The 16,063-nt window shown below is 43.6% G+C and overlaps 1 long non-coding RNA gene across 1 annotated transcript; it reads right to left on the reverse strand.

Annotated features, from left to right (window-relative positions):
* Positions 1-10,956: 10,956 nt before the first annotated feature.
* Positions 10,957-12,383, reverse strand: LOC144709888 (uncharacterized). Its single transcript, XR_013583139.1, has 2 exons — positions 11,787-12,383; positions 10,957-11,703 (listed from the first exon to the last, which is right to left on the reverse strand). It is a non-coding gene; the product is annotated as an uncharacterized LOC144709888 (long non-coding RNA).
* Between the last annotated feature and the right edge of the window lie 3,680 nt (positions 12,384-16,063).

Here is a 16,063-nt window from a genome sequence, read left to right on the forward strand (position 1 = left end):
GAGGAACGGGTCATGCCCTTCTGCTACGTCCAAGTGCCAACAGAATTATTCCACTTGACGCCATAGTCACTGTCGTTGCTTTGACAAGGTTTAAAAGGTCACCGCCATCATCACCTATCGTCAACCCCAGAGCTCGGCTTTTAGCGAAACCCCACGATTCGGGGCATGCATGTACTCCTGCCTAGGTTCACTGCATCTCGTAGTTTCATCTCTTTAGGGAATTACCCATTTGACGACGTCCTCGACGACGTCCGACATCATCTTGGTATCAGAGCATCGTCTCAGTACCCTCCAGACGACATCCCCGACGATGTCAAGCATCAACTGATAACATGATAAATTAATGGAGATTTAGATACATTTTAAATGATTATGGTATTATTAATTCAGAAGTTATCATTTTATTATTTGATCACCTAACTACTTATGCATAAGATATAAATTCTAATTTTTGCCCATTATGGTTTTTTTTACTAAAATCCTTGACTTTGAAGTCAAAAAGTTTTTTTATTGATGGGTATTCTATAATTTCACAGGAATCAGAAGATACAATTCTTCAAGAGTTGGAGAATTTTTTGAGAGTTTAGTGATTCTCAAGAGGGGGCTTGAAAGGAGAAAAATGGTATTTTGGCCCTTCAAATGAGAAATCAGAAGAAGATGGGCCACTACCTGATCTGTCCATTGGGCTCTCAAAAGCCTTCCAAAAGAAAGAAGTTGAAGATTAAAAGGGGAAACTCTCAACCCATGGACAAAAAGAGGAAAAAATGGCAAGAAAATAAAATAGAAAATACCCAAAGGGGTATTTTAGTAATTCTTCCAATCTATAAATACTTTCGTCCGGCAACGGCACCCATTATTAAGCCAAAAATAGGGGTGAATTTTTTTACTTTCAAAAACCTTTGTCGTTGTTGATTTTCGCTTGTATTATAAAATTTATCAACCCCTAACTTAAGATGCATAGTGATAAGTAGAGATATCGTCCAAGGGAAGCTAGTAAGGTATTGTGATATGCGTGAATAATTTGATCCTAGTTACGGCAAATTCAATCTTGAATGAAGATCAAATTACTCTAATTAGATGAAAAGTTTAGAAAAGGGGGGTAGAAGAGATGAAAAGAATAGAAGTAGGGAGCTCTAGATTGTCTTCGTTGATCTGGTAACACGGTTCAAAGGGGTCAATTAGAGGGGATAGAAGAAAACCTTATTTGGTTTTAGTTTATTTTGGTGGTTTTGGTATCAAAATTTACTAACTATTAGATCATAAGGGAATCTAATATCTCCTAAAAATCAAAATTTTTATAATTTTTTTAATGTGCAAATGGACTAGCTAGGTAAATTTCACAATCTCTCCTCTCAATCTCAATAAGGGCTTCTACATCCTGCTCAAGCTCAGCGATTTTAAAATGCAAACAACAATAGATAATAATGATGAAGAAATTAACTAAAGAAAGTCCAAATTACACTAAAAATTCAAACACAAAGAAATATAAAGCACATAACAGGTTTGATCCAGGAAGAAGATTCTCTCTTTCTTGACGTTGTGATAAAGCCACTTTTGGGTTCGGTGCCTTGGTTCGGCTGTGGAAAACATGTTCCATGGATGCGAAAGCGTGTCGATCAATTCACAATCAATAATTAAACCAAAACATCGAAAGTACCTTTTGGGGAACTTGTTCCATGCTTGTCTTTGCCTCTCCGAGATTGTTCTGAATCCGTTCATGCCTCCGGCCTCTAGAAGTATCCACGCAATCACTCGGCACTTGGATCTCCACATCTTCTTCTTCAACTCTTCTCGAAAATCTTGAAGATCTCCTCACCATCAAGACACTCTTCATTGGATGAGTGGAGATGAGAGTGGAGAAAGGGAGAGGGATTCTCAAATCAAGCTTGCATGGGTGCTTAAAATGAAACCCCTTTCCTTATTTATATTTCACTTAAGGTTTTCCTCAAAAAACCTCCAAAGCAAAATATATCCACCATGGCCCTTGTGACCTTGTGCATGTGACCCTCTAGGTCCATGTATCGTTCAAGTTAATAACTTTGATGGCCCGATAACATTTATTTTCCAACCTTATTGATTCAATATATCAACATATAGATTAATTAAATAAGGATCGATTTAACCCAATTGATAGATTAGGTTTCCATCCCGTGGGGTGCCAAGCTACACCTCGTGCTCTAGAAGATGCCGATTAGTCTCGAACTCTCTCATGGAACCTTTACCGTCATCGGTTATCGTATATGTGTAATCCATCATTCACGCGAGACTCTCGAATGACTTAGGGTACGGTTTATCGTCAAACCCTAATTCGTCATTCGATTAGTACTGATGCATAATGGGGATCATTGGAGAATGCCTTCTCCAATATCCTCACCACCCTGGCCAGGGATTTTTCTGCATTGTCTTCCTTGAGTCAATATCCTCTTATACCGAGGTCGGATGATCCCGTCTTGACCACTCAATCATCTTCCTAAGCGTCTTACTACATCCGATCTATACCTTATCTAAATCCCATGATTAGAGTCTCATAAGTCATAGTCAAAACGTAGTTGTCCACTCACAAGATGCCACAATAGCCATTTCCATTGTCGATATCAGCAGAGAACCATTCTTCTCTAATCACCAAACTTCTTAATAATTTTGAAGCAAAAGCATTCATACGGACAGGCTCTTAACCCCCTTTAAATGAAATACAAACATCCAGTCATAATGCAAATGAATCGTAGACACATTTAGAAGAAGTGGTAGACAGAAGGGGTGGGATTGGTGATTTAGAGAGATTGTGAGAAAACTCAAATTTAGGAGTTTTAGAGAGAAGAAAAAAAGTTAGCGAGAGTGGTAAAATAATCAATATTTAGGGGCGGTTATGAGGATGACAGAGCTGATAGAATGAGATAGAGTAGTTGTAGGTAAAAAGACAAAGAAAGGAGCTGAAGAAAGATAACATGAGAGAAGAGCACAAAACTCAGAGAGTGGGGCTTAAGAGAGAGAGAAAGAGCATGATAGAGAAGAGAAAGCTCAAATGAAGAGGATGAGTTAGAAGAGAGAGAATTAGAACCTAAGAGATAGGAGAAAACTCTAAAAAAAGGCTTATTGAGAAAAGAAACAAAAGGAATGTCAGAGAGAGAGAGAGGAGAAAATATAAGTGAAGGTAAAGAGAGAGAGAGAGAGAAAATGAAAGGGAGACTGAATGAAAGGGTAGTGGCGACGATGTCAAAGCACCAACTTGGGACGCGCCGCCAACATCATCTGAGACGCCTCGCATCCAGACTCGTCGCCAACATCAGCTACAGAATCAGCTTGATAACGACCAAGTCAACGTACCGGCATCAATCACGTGTCCACCTACACACGCCCTATCACGCATCATGACACGTCGTCAACGACAGATCCAGAATTGCCCTTTGATGTGACACGATTACACCTCGTCTGCTTTTATTTAATGTCATTTTTTGTATTTTCTCTTTCCTCCAAGGCCTATATGTAGGCCAATGTTGCAAGAAACATTTAACGAGTTTATTTCAAGAATTGAAGTTTTTTCTTCTTGGAATACTCGCCCCATCCTCCCCATCATGTTCTGGTTGCCGCCGCCCTTGATCGCCGCTGCACACTGTGCCCTTGGCCACCGCCCTGCGCCCTGGCCGCTCGCGCCCAGCACTCTGGCCACCACGCTTTATTTCATTGGCTGCTTGCGCCCTTGGCCGCTGCCCCACATTCAGATCGCCCCGTGCCCTAGGCCGCTGCCCCGCGCCAACACTCCCCGCACAAGCGCCCGCTCGCACAGACGTTCGCCCACACTGGCGGCCGCCTGCACAGGCGTCCGCCCGCATAGGCGCACGCCCCACGCAAGCGCCCGCCCGCACAAGCACCGCCTGCACAGACATCCGCCCTGCGCAGGCGCCTGCCCGCCAGGCCGCCCGCACAGGCGCTCGCCCACACAGGCCACCCGTCCGCACAAGCATCTGCCCCGCGCAGGTGCCCACCCCACACAGGCACCCGCCCGCACATGCCGCCTGCCTGCGTAGGAGTCCGCGGCCACCAGCCCACGCCCGCCGTGGCCCTGGACACCTTCGCAGCCACTGGTCACCGTGCATACTGTTTAGCTGTCCGGGCACAGTCCCGCACCCCGCAAGGGGGCGACTCCCCTCTTGACCCCCCCCCCCAACTGACCGCCCAGTTGGATCTGCGACACCCTATCGAAGCGTACATCATTCATTCCGCCAACGATGCGTCAAGAATTCCCCGCAGCCTCTTCACGCACTATTGAGTGCCGAGGTACTTCTACACTCTTTGGTGCCGTGTTCTTTGTCCAGTATTATTCACGTGTTCATCCACCGCCTTCGGATTAGATTTGGATTTTGAATCTTCAAGCTAATAGATGTAATAGGCCTTTGACGCTTAAAGCTAATAGATGAAATAGGCCTTTGAATCTTCTAGCGATTGCCCGTTCGAAGTTATTGATTTTGGTGCTTTGCATCACTATGGTGTTTGAAGGCAGTACTCCCGCCCTCAACGAGGAAAGGGGCTGCACCATCAGTATTTTCACCGGATTTAGTTTTCATACTCGATCGCGTGATTCGTGGTCTGTTTTATCCCGTCATCCCTAGTCGTCCTGTATCCAGTTCCCGTCATCACCTAGCTTCGTCACATCTAGTCATGCTGCATCAAAGGGTAAATGTAAAACAATTCTTATCAGTGAGAGACAGAGGTAAAAGCTAGAAATGATAAAAAGAGAAAAAGAGAGAGAGGACACAGAGAGATGAGAGAGATGTGGGAGTGAGATAAGTTAGATATTAAGAGACAATGGTAATAGCTCAAGACGATGTAAATCTGCAAGCAAGACTAGATAGAGAGGAGAAAGCAAGAGATGATAAATAGTTGTGAAAATGAGGAGATAGAGTGGGTGATGGTGAATGCAAAAGAAGATAGAGTTTTGTGACACCCTCGTCCCTCATAATCCTTATCATTTCCGTCATAATCATAACCCTTATAATTATTCTTATGATCATCATCCTCATCGTAACCCTTATAATGTTGCTTATGATCATCATGCTCATTATAACCCCCGTCATCATCATTATCTTAACCGTTAATATCATCTTTATTATCATCCTTAGTATCATCCTCATCATAACCCTATCATCGTCAGCATCATCATTATTGTCATCATCCACATCGTAACCCTTATCATTATCCGTATGATCAGCATCATCATCACAGCCCTTATCCTCCTCATCCTCATCATTGCTGTTATTATCATCTTTATCATGATCAACCTCATGGTATTCCTTATCATCCTCCATATGCCCGTCCTGCAAATGATACCCCTTATCGTCATCCTTATGGTCATCATCCTCATCATAACCCTTATCATCCGATTATAATCATTATCCTCGTAATAACCCTTATCATCGTCCATATGATCATCATCCTCATCATAACCCTTATCATCGTCCATATGGTCGTCAGGCTCATCATACCCCGCATCATCATCCTTATCATCTGCGTCCTCCTCGTAACCTTTCTCATCATCCTTATCCTCGTCATCCTCATCCTAACCCCTATCATCGTCCTTTTGATGATCATCCTCATCATAACCCTCATCATTGTCCTTACGATCTATTCATGTTGAAATAGACTTCTAACGAAATGAGATTAAAACATAAGAGCGAGTAAAAACCTGAAAATGGATCATGCTAGGCCACGTCGCAGTCTAAATATTCAACAGAGCTTTGAATGAAGATATTTTACCATTTCCACTTCTTCAGCCTCTTCGTCCCCTCTAGTGACTCGGGCTTCTTGCCATGGAAATCGATACGCAGACTCCCTCTATGCTCTGCCCTTGAACTGAACCAAGACCGTGGCCTTCTCCTCAACTTCCACTTTGACAGGCCTTTGCTCGCCACTGAAAGTGATCTCGTCGACTCGTAGAGGAGAAAATCCGTTGCAGACCGTGTAGTCTGATAATGATGCCCCGAACGCCAGCAAACAAAAGCGACTACAGCGCCATCTTAATCTGTGGATCCTGCACCATGTACAACTGTCCCCGGTGGGTGTCTCGCTTACTTCTCAAGCCTCCTTTCCGCCTCTCTGTTTCATTGTGGGACCTTGAACTCAGTGACGATATTAGAGAGGAATTCAGAAATTCTCTCTAAAATCATCGCTCAGTTGAAGGCCCCACAATGAAAGAGAGAGGCGAGAAGGGATCTTGAGAAGTAAGCGACACCCCCACCAAGGAAAGCCGCAGATGGCGTTCGACGCTGTAGACCTTTGCTTGCTGGCGTTGGACGCTTCTTCTTCTTCTTCTTCACAACGACACGGTCGGCGGCGACGACGGAACTTCTCCTCTGCAAGTCGCCGAGAGCACTTGGAATAGTCAGCAAAGGCCAGCCAAGGAGGAAGATTAGGAGGAGGCGACAGCTCTCGTTTCGGTGCAAGTGCGAAGAGGGAGTTTGGATATCGGTTTCCACGACAAGGAGCCCCCCGGCGGGAAGATTGATATGACCCTCCCTTCCTGCTCCGACGACGACGACCCTTCTGCGTTCTCGCAAAGAAACAGAGAGACGGAAAGAGAGAGAGAGAGAGAGATAGATAGCCGACCTTGCTCTCGGTGGGACAGGTTATAAAGAAGGGGGAAGAGTGGAGGGGTCGAGGAAAACAAACACTAGACGGAGGAGGAGAGAGGTCCCTCGGATGGCCACCCTGAAGTTTCGCTCTTGGAGCGGCGTCGGTTGGCCACTTGTATGGACAGCGTTCGTTTGATCTACTCGACCGTTGCCGTAGATCCCGGGGGCGGAGGAGGTTGGAGTGGAGGTCTGTTATAGGCGTTGGATCTGAGCGCGGTTCTTTCTTTCCCGGTCTTTCTCGCTTGCTCTCTTTACCTCTCTCTCTCTATCTCTTTTTCTTTCTCTCGATCTCTTTTGCCCGCTTTCGCGCTCTCTTCTCTTGCTCTCTTTCTCTCTTTATTTCTCTTGCTCTCCTTCTCGCTTTATTTCTCTTGATCTCTTTCGCTCTCTCTTTCTCTGTTTCTCTCTCTCGCTCTCTTTCTGGTATAGGCGTTGGATCTGCGCCAGGTTCTTTCTTTCTCTCGCTCTCTCCCTCTCTCTTTCTCTGTTTCTCTCTCTCGCTCTCTTTCTGGTATAGGCGTTGGATCTGCGCCAGGTTCTTTCTTTCTCTCGCTCTCTCCCTCTCTCTTTCTCTGTTTCTCTCTCTCGCTCTCTTTCTGGTATAGGCGTTGGATCTGCGCCAGGTTCTTTCTTTCGCTCCCTCTCTCCCTCTCTCTTTCTCTGTTTCTCTCTCTCGCTCTCTTTCTCGTATAAGCGTTGGATCTGCGCCAGGTTCTTTCTTTCTCTCGCTCTCTCGCTCTCTCTCTCTCTCTCTCTCTCTCTCTCTCTCTCTCTCTCTCTCTCTCCCTCTCTCTCTCTCTCTCTCTCTCTCTCTCTCTCTCTCTCTCTCTCTCTCTCTCTCTCTCTCTCTCTCTCTCTCTCTCTCTCTCTCTCTCTCTCTCTCTCTCTCTCTCTCTCTCTCTCTCTCTTTCTGGTATAAGCCTTGGATCGGCGCCAGGCTCTTGCTTTCCCTCGCTCTCTCGCTCTCGCGCTCTCTCCTTTTTTCGCTCTCTCTCTCTCGCTCTCTTGCGCTGTTTCTCTCTCTTTCTCTCGCCCTCTCTCGCTCTCTTGTTCTGTTTCTCTCTCTTGCGGTCTCTCTCAATCCCAAAGGAACTCTCGTTCGACACCTCCCTCTCTCTCTCTCGTGCTCTTCTTCTCTCCTCCTATCGAGCTCTCATCCCACACCTTCTCATCCCTCTCTCTTTTGTGCTCTCTTTCTCTCTCTTTTGGCCTCTCCCTCTCGCTCTTATTCGAGATTTAGACTTCTGGTGTAAATAATGCAGATTTACCCGGCGACCAAAATCCTGTTATCCTAGCAATCCACGGTTTCGTCGCCTCGTGTCTTCCGGCGATCAAATCAGGAAAAATGCGACAATAAAATATGAAAAATTAGATTCCGAAAGAAGATCAGCATTCAGCTCAAACATCGAATAAGCTCACACAGTAAATGGCCGATTAAAGAAGTGCTCTGTGGGTGGAGCTCTTCTTGTACCCTTGTTTTAACATTCCACTTGCATCCATGATTGCACGTAAAGACTCCGAAAGACACCAAGTACAGTTTTCTTACGTACCTGAAAACTAAAAAAAATACAAACTCGGCACAAATAAAAGCACCGCAGAGATAATTTGAGCTACAAAACACTTTTCTCTCTGCATCCCTAGAACCGAATGGAAACCCCACTTACTTACTAATAAATCTGCGCAAACGAGACAGACGCGACACAAACTTAACGGCCTATTCAAGCCACCAGGTAACGTGAGTGAAATTCGAACGCAATTCAACGTTGAATTGACAATTCACGTAATTCTCCCTTGACCTGCGGTCACGGTTAGTGAATGAGAGGCGTTAGCTGAAAATTCGAGAATTAAGATCATCTCCGCAACGTTTTCCCGGGAGAAACTATGGTTTCCTGTACTTCAAAATTATGATTCTATATGGTCCCAGTGATGACCGCGAAGCGCCAAACTTATTAATCCTAACCAACTGGGGCGGAAAAATGACGACCTTTTTAAAATGCGCAAACAGATGCGTTGAACAGCCGAGAACGAGAGAGACGAAGACGATGCCAAAGATACAAGCCCAGAAGGAAAACTTCCGATTCGCCAGTCCAGGAAGGAAAACTTCCGGCTTCCAGGTCTGAGCAAGCCACGGTTCATCGCCTCGCGGCTTCCGCCAATCGAATCAGAAAAAAATCGACGGTGAAATCGACAAATTTGCTTCTGAAAGAAGAACAGCATTCAGCAAAGTCATCGAAATATAAAATGACAGCATTCCGAGAAATTCGAGCGCCGAACATGTCCTCTTCGATCCTTCCCTGCCGGCCACGACGGAAAGATTTGAATTCCTTCTCGCATTTTAGACAAACTTCATAAATGCATATTCCCTTATTGGGCTTTAAATATCCGTCTAGCTTTTGGAACGAAACTCTTTATTGGGCAATATCTAGATCCGCTGGCCCAATAACGGAGGAAAGAGGCGCAAACCTTTTGGAAGTAACACAAAGTTGGATAATAAAACTAGAGATGGGAAATTCGTATTCTGTCCTCTACGAACGAACAGGTCAAACATGTGATTTGTTGGCGTTTGTTTTGGTTTGCGTTTCCAACTGTGTGCTTTGTGAAAAACATGTGATCCTGTAGTAAGGTGTTCATTCTCCTTTAATTTTTCCTAAATCCATGTTATTAAATCTTGAAACGATTTATTTCACTTTTATGAAGAATTTAAGCTTCTCTTGGTTGTATGGTATTTTATTATAATTCTTAGACAATATTTTCATGGATAAAATAATTTAACGTCAGAAATTAGTTATTTAGATTAAATATTTTTCAATATTTGAAGGGGTTTGCTATTTTTTTATATGATATTATGAATTCTTATGGATTTTATTTATTTTTTATAGAACTTTCTAAAGTTACATTCATTAGGAAAATTGCTTTATAATTCATCAAATATAATTTTAAATTTATTTAATGAATTTCTAATATTATTATTTGAATTTTTCAGCTCCTAGGAATTAGTGCCATGTTTCAATCCGTCATACAAGTTTTTTCTTGAAGAACAGAAAAAAATTGGATGGCACAGATCGCTTCTAATTAAAGTGATGATATCTAATGATGTAGAAGGGATTGTCAGTTGAAATATTGAGGGTAATTCCACATTTCCCGCATCTATCCATCCACCGTGTTGGATCTATAAATAGAACCCCGGTCGAAACAGCTATGCACCTTCTTATCTACTGCGCTGATAAACTTAGAAACCTTTGTCGAGATCTTGTTTAAAAAAGACACCATTGGATTTGTTCCTAATTATGTTTGCACAGTGATTTGCTCATTTAAAATCTCATCTGGGTCTGTTCTTCTACTCCAGAAGCCATGGACTAAAGGACAGATGTCAACTGACCTATTCAGGGTTAATGTGGACTTTATCTTTTTCAAACTTAGACCTTTGTCCATTTCCCTAGGTTGTCATCACTCATACCCTAGGGTTCCCCTCTCTCTCAAACCCCATTCGACTCCGCCTCGCGTTGGGCCATATCCGCCTCCATCTCTGTGGAACCGGCGATGGCGACATATTCATCACACGCTCTCGCTCCGCTGTTCTTCGGCACATGTATGTCATCATCTCTGTCACAAACAGCACAATATATCTTTTATCTGCTCCCTTCCACTCGCGTCAATCTTCGTCTACCATCACACCACGCTCTCAAAGTCCAACCTAAGTTATTTTAAACGAGCATTAATTATTATTTTTCTACTATAAAGTCCTACTATAATTCTCAGAATTATTCTATAAAATCTGAATAACGTAGATTAATTTCAATTTATATTTTTTGAGCCTCATAAAATATTTTGCATTGAAAAACGCATGATCTTGGCAAAATATAAATATCCATACTTGAGAGGAAGCTTTGATGGCTCACCAGACTTGTACTGAGGTTTTAGGAACCTAGGTGATGTCAGACGTCGTCTAGGTCGTTGTCCGATCGGCAACGAGTTTGATGGCTCTGTATCTATAAATGATGGTGGTATCGAATGTCGACAGTGTCGTCGTCCAATGGATACAACCCTAACAGGTCGATGTAACTATGATGCAACAAATGTCCTGCGTGTCGTATGCACATGCTTTGATTCGAGGGAGGCGTCGAGCTCCAAGCTTGGATGGGGTCGTTGGGTGACGACGATGGTGGCCTCTTGAACCTCGTTGGAGTGACGAATGCGTCTACGGCCGAACAAAAATTATCCGTAAGGCTCGCATGTAATGGACGGTCTCGTTCGTACTGGTAAGACACTCACAGAGTCGTAGTTTCTCTCAATTCGCCTCTCTCACCTACCTAGCCCGAGCGCGGTGGAGTCAAGATGAAAGTATACTACAAAAGGTAAATAAGCGAGCATCCGGGGTGGCTCGCAGTGGAGAATTTCATCGATGTCGGTGGCAATTCGGAGTGGGTGGAGCAGAGAGACACCGGGGAGCAAATGGTGGCTCAACGAGAAAGATGATGCTGGAGCTATACGTAAAGGTCGGAGGAAGAGGAGTCGGCGGAGGAACCAGCAGATTAGGCACGGCTCAAGCCAATTAGATAATCAACTAGGACGAGTCAATCAGTGGGGCATCACTGGTACGATAGCCTTTGGAGGCTGGCGACGGTGGTGAACGAGATGGGGTTACTCGTTGGGATGGCATTTCAGATGGGGCATCAACGGATGATCCGTCTCCAAAGCGTGGAGCAGGAAGGTGGTCAGAACCCGGTGCTTTCACTGGTCAGCAAGTTGGGAAAAGGGTGACACCCGATGGCTTCACCAGTGCACTAACAGGGGGGTGCGATCAGATGGCCAGAAATTCCCGACTGATTGGACAGGTTTCCGACCGCTCGACATCAAGAAGATGCACCTCGTCGTCCATCCGCACTCTTGGTCAGAAGGCACTTCAGGATTCTCCATCCGTACAACGGGCGAGGGCCTTCTTACTCTAATAAGTTGACATGGTCGCATTGGACGTCCATTGACTGCCGCGGACGAGAGGGTCCTGAAACGCGCGAATTCGCAGACTGGGCACCATGATCGGGTTCCTCGGTGGTGAAGATTGTTGTTGGAAGCGTCTCTGGCATAGAACAACAAGGTATGAGTCCTCTGGAACGTTCACGCTTCAATTCAAGTCCAGCTCAATCAGCCGGTCGAGGTCACCGTAAGCTGATGGAGGACAAGGAACGGCGATGTCCTCGCTCACCGCGGGAGAATTGAATCCCGATGGGAGTGGGGAGATTGACGATCCCGCCCCCGGCGACAGAGGGGGAGGGAAGGGAGGTTTCCCTTCTCTTCAAACACCCCAGTTCAGACCTTCTAGCCTTCTCCTCTCCCTCCCCCTTTCTGATTTCTCTCGATGGAGGAAGGGGAGACCGGAAACAAAACAGACTTCTCCTTCGTTAATCTCTGGTCTAAATGTTTAGGGCGCCCCTCTTCCGTTATAAAGGGGAGAGGTCAATGGGCCCCCAATTGGATCAACAAAGGGGGAAGAAAATGGTCCATTAAGGGGGCTCTTATATAATGGGCCCCCTCATTACAAAATTAAAGCGGAAATTAAAACAAAATAAAAAGAAAAAGGAAAACAAGAGACAAGGCATAAGGAAGGGGGTCCAAAATGGCTAAAGACCCTTCCTGTGTCAACGATGAGGGACATACGGGACACGTCGCAAACGCGACAAAAACACAATGACGAGACGAGAAAAATACGATACACTAGAAAGAACAAAGAAAACAAAGGCGATAATTAGAACAATTTCACCCGATCTTTGATGATGGTGTCGGGTGTCACGGACGACATTGTCAACGATCTTTGATGGTGCGCGCCATCACTAGGTTTCTATTTTCACATCATCATCCATCCATTTACCCTTAAAATCCATCATTTTCTCACGGTAAACATTTGATTTTCCCTAATTTCTCTCTCTAGAATTTTTTAATTCTCTCTCCAGATATTCATACATATCCCTAGTTCATCCTCTCAAAATTTCATAAAAAGTATCCTTCATTTTCACCTTCAAATTCCATTTCAAACTTCTTCTACACTCTCTCTTCATTTTCTCTCTATCTCTTCATTTCAGTCATTTTCTCTCTCTAAAATGATTCTTTATCTCTCTATAATCCATTCAAGTATCCCTATAGATCATCCTTCATTCTTCCTTTCAAATTTCAAAAAAAAAATTGTGTTTGAATTCCATCATTTAGGGCAAAAAAAGTGGAGGGTGGAGGACGTAGTCAAATTGACTAAGTCCTGACCATATCGGGTCAAGCAGAATAGGCTTAACCCATTTCGCTAAGTCTTTACTTAGCCGAATTGGGCTGAACCTTAGTGATGGAGGACCATCGAGAAGCTTCTTTTCAAGCTCTCCAGCAACTGCGATGTGACCCCTGAGACGACGCGAAGAACCCGACCTTCAAGCACACTTCTTGACGATCGATCTGGTAATTTATGCATTTATTTTACTTATACATTTCTTTATGTGTAAGGACAGTTAATGGGCTACCTGTTTGGGCCTAGTTTTTGCTTTAGTTTGTATTTTGTTTTTTTTAAGTTGGACCATTAGGGGAAGGCCTCTCAATTGGACCATTCCCCCTAATGGCCCATTAAGGCAACCACCCTTATATATAGGAGGTATGCCTTAATGGAGGACTTGGATTGCATTTGGAAAATCGAATGTGTTGTTGTGTTTTCTTTTCCCTCTTCTATTTGTTGGGTCCCACCATAGATCTGCCTGAAGAGAGAGCGGTTACGATCAAAGAAGAGCCGATACAGCGGCCGACGTTCTTCGTTCTCGATCAAAAAGAATTTGTATCAGCTGGGAACGACGATGGGAACTCTCCAACATGTTGATTTAATTCTCTCTTGGCATGGTCACAGCCAAGGCCCCTCTCGTCTTCGTGCAGTTTGGAATAGACTGTCGTTGGATGTGTTTTCTTCCCTTGAGCTGATTGGGAACTAAACCGAATTTGGGTGATTACTCGAACGACAGAGTCGTGATTGAATTTGGCCTGTATTCTCCCTCCAACAAGTCTTTGTTTACTGACGATGTCCTTGGATACCCGTCGGAATATTAGATCGGGTTGCATCCCTGGTCTTCTTGAGGATATTATATGTCGACAATCATGCCCAATTATCTTCTATCGCTCCACGCCCCTCGGCCATTTGTTTACAGGAAGCCAACACACAGTGAGTGCTTCTGCCGTCGGGCAGACATTTTCTGAAAAATAAAGAAAAGAAGACTACCGTCTGTTCTTCGCCGTCGATTATTCATCCGGCCGAAGGGAAATCTCCTCACGGTCGTCAATAGTTAAATCGACGAGTGGATTTGGGTTTCTCCAAGCGTTTTCATGATCGAGGGGATCACTACCTCTCGGACAAGATCTTATTGGGCTCCTGCTGTTGTTCTTCACTTACTGGTCACTCATTGACCTGGACGAGCCTGATAAGCTGATCGGGCCCAAATCGATTAGCTATTAGCTGAGGAGTTCTTTTCTTCACGGATGACTCAAGCGCTTCAACGACATAGGAATCCCAGATCATTATCCGAGCACCTCAGTGACAAAGGACTCTCGACATCGTTCCGCTGCTGGAGAGATTTCTTTACTAGGATTAGCCACTTCAACTTTGAAATAGTATTCTCTTTCTTGGTGTCGATTTAGTATCGCCTTCGACGGGGTTGGGACATCTACGAGCAGTGATTGCTCATCTCACTCTGTTTGTGTTCGTGCGGGTCATTGGGAGCCTTTCAAACTCCAGGATTTTCTCTCTGAGTATTCTGTCAGTTCTAAGGTCTTATTCGACTGCAATTGAGTACTATACGTTGTTTTAGAACATTGCATTATTCATTCCCAACATCGCATTTGTCTATCTTTCTGTGTTCTAAACCAATCCGACGGGTTCGTTGAATTGTTTTACATCACTTAGTGTGCTGACCCACTAAGGCCAGCCCTATACGAGCCACACAAGGATCATCAGCTCATCCAGTCCGCCGCCACCACTCGGCCACCACCGCTGCCTCCGACGATAGCCGGAAAAGATGTTTTCCTTATTTTATATATTTAAAATTCCAAAAAATTCATAAAAATCCCTAAAATTAATATAATCAATATTCAATATTTTTAACATCTACAAGAATTCTAAAAAATATTTAACTCTCATTTTTAATATTTCTATTATTTTTTGGTGTTAATTAAATTCAAGAAATTTCAAAAAAATATTTATTTACTACTTCTAATGTAAATTAAAATTATAAAAATTAGTCTAAAATATTTTTAGTGTTTTTCTTTGTATTTATGCTTCAATTTATATCATAGGAATTTATATAAATTGACTAAATATCCATAAAAATATCAGAAATTATTTATGTCACTTTTAAACTCACTTCCTTCATTTCAAGGTTGAGAAAAATTCTGAAACTAAAATTTTGACTCTCTGTGGATCGACCCCTTACCTGCCCTATATTAATTATAGATTATTTAAGTGGTAAATTTTTATAAAAACTGCTGGTTAAGTCTAAATCAAAACATCGACATAAAACCCCTAAATTTGGACTTATCATCAACTACACTTACACTTCGACTTACGGGCCTCTAATCATGGGATTCAAATAAGTCATAACTCGGATGTAGTAAGGAGCTCTCAGAGATGATTGAGTGGTCAAGATGGGATCATTCGCCTTCGGTATAAGAGGAGATTGACTTAAGGAAGATGATGTGTAAAGTCCCTGACCAAGGTTGTGAGGATATTGGACAAGGCGTTCTCCAATGATCCCCGTTATGCATCAATACTAATCAAATGACGGATTAAGTTTTGACGATAAACCATACCCTAAGTCGTTCGAGAGTCTCGTGCGGATGATGGATTATACATAAACGGTAGTCGATGGCAATAAAGGTTCCATGAGAGAGTTCAACACTACTTGATGTCTTCTAGAGCACAAGGTGTAGTTTGGCACCCCACAGGCTGGAAACTTAACCTATCGATTGGGTTAAATTGATCCTTAGTTAATTAATCTATATGTCAGTATAATAAATTTATAAGGTTGGCCAACAATTTTGTTATTGGGCCACTGAAGTTATTAACTAGAACGTTACATGTGCCTAGAAGGTCACACACATAAGGTCATAAAGGCATTGGTAGATATATTTTATTATTTAGGGTTTTTGAGAAAAACTTAAGGTAAAATATAAATAAGAAAGGGACACTCATTTCAACACCCAGGCCAGCCAGATTTGAGATCCCCTCCTTTCCTCTACTCTCTTCTCCACTCATCCAAGAAGAGTGTCTTCATAATGAGAAGATCTTCTATATTTTCAAGAAGAGTTGAAGAAGAAGACGTGGAGATCCAAGCGCTGAGTGATCGTGTGGATACGTCTGGAGGGAGGACACGTGCATGGCTTCAAAACGATCTCGGAGTGGCAAAGTCAAGGGTGGAACGAGT

This window comes from Wolffia australiana, chromosome 11, assembly GCF_029677425.1.
Source record: "Wolffia australiana isolate 7733 chromosome 11, ASM2967742v1".
In the NCBI taxonomy this organism is placed as follows: domain Eukaryota; kingdom Viridiplantae; phylum Streptophyta; class Magnoliopsida; order Alismatales; family Araceae; genus Wolffia; species Wolffia australiana.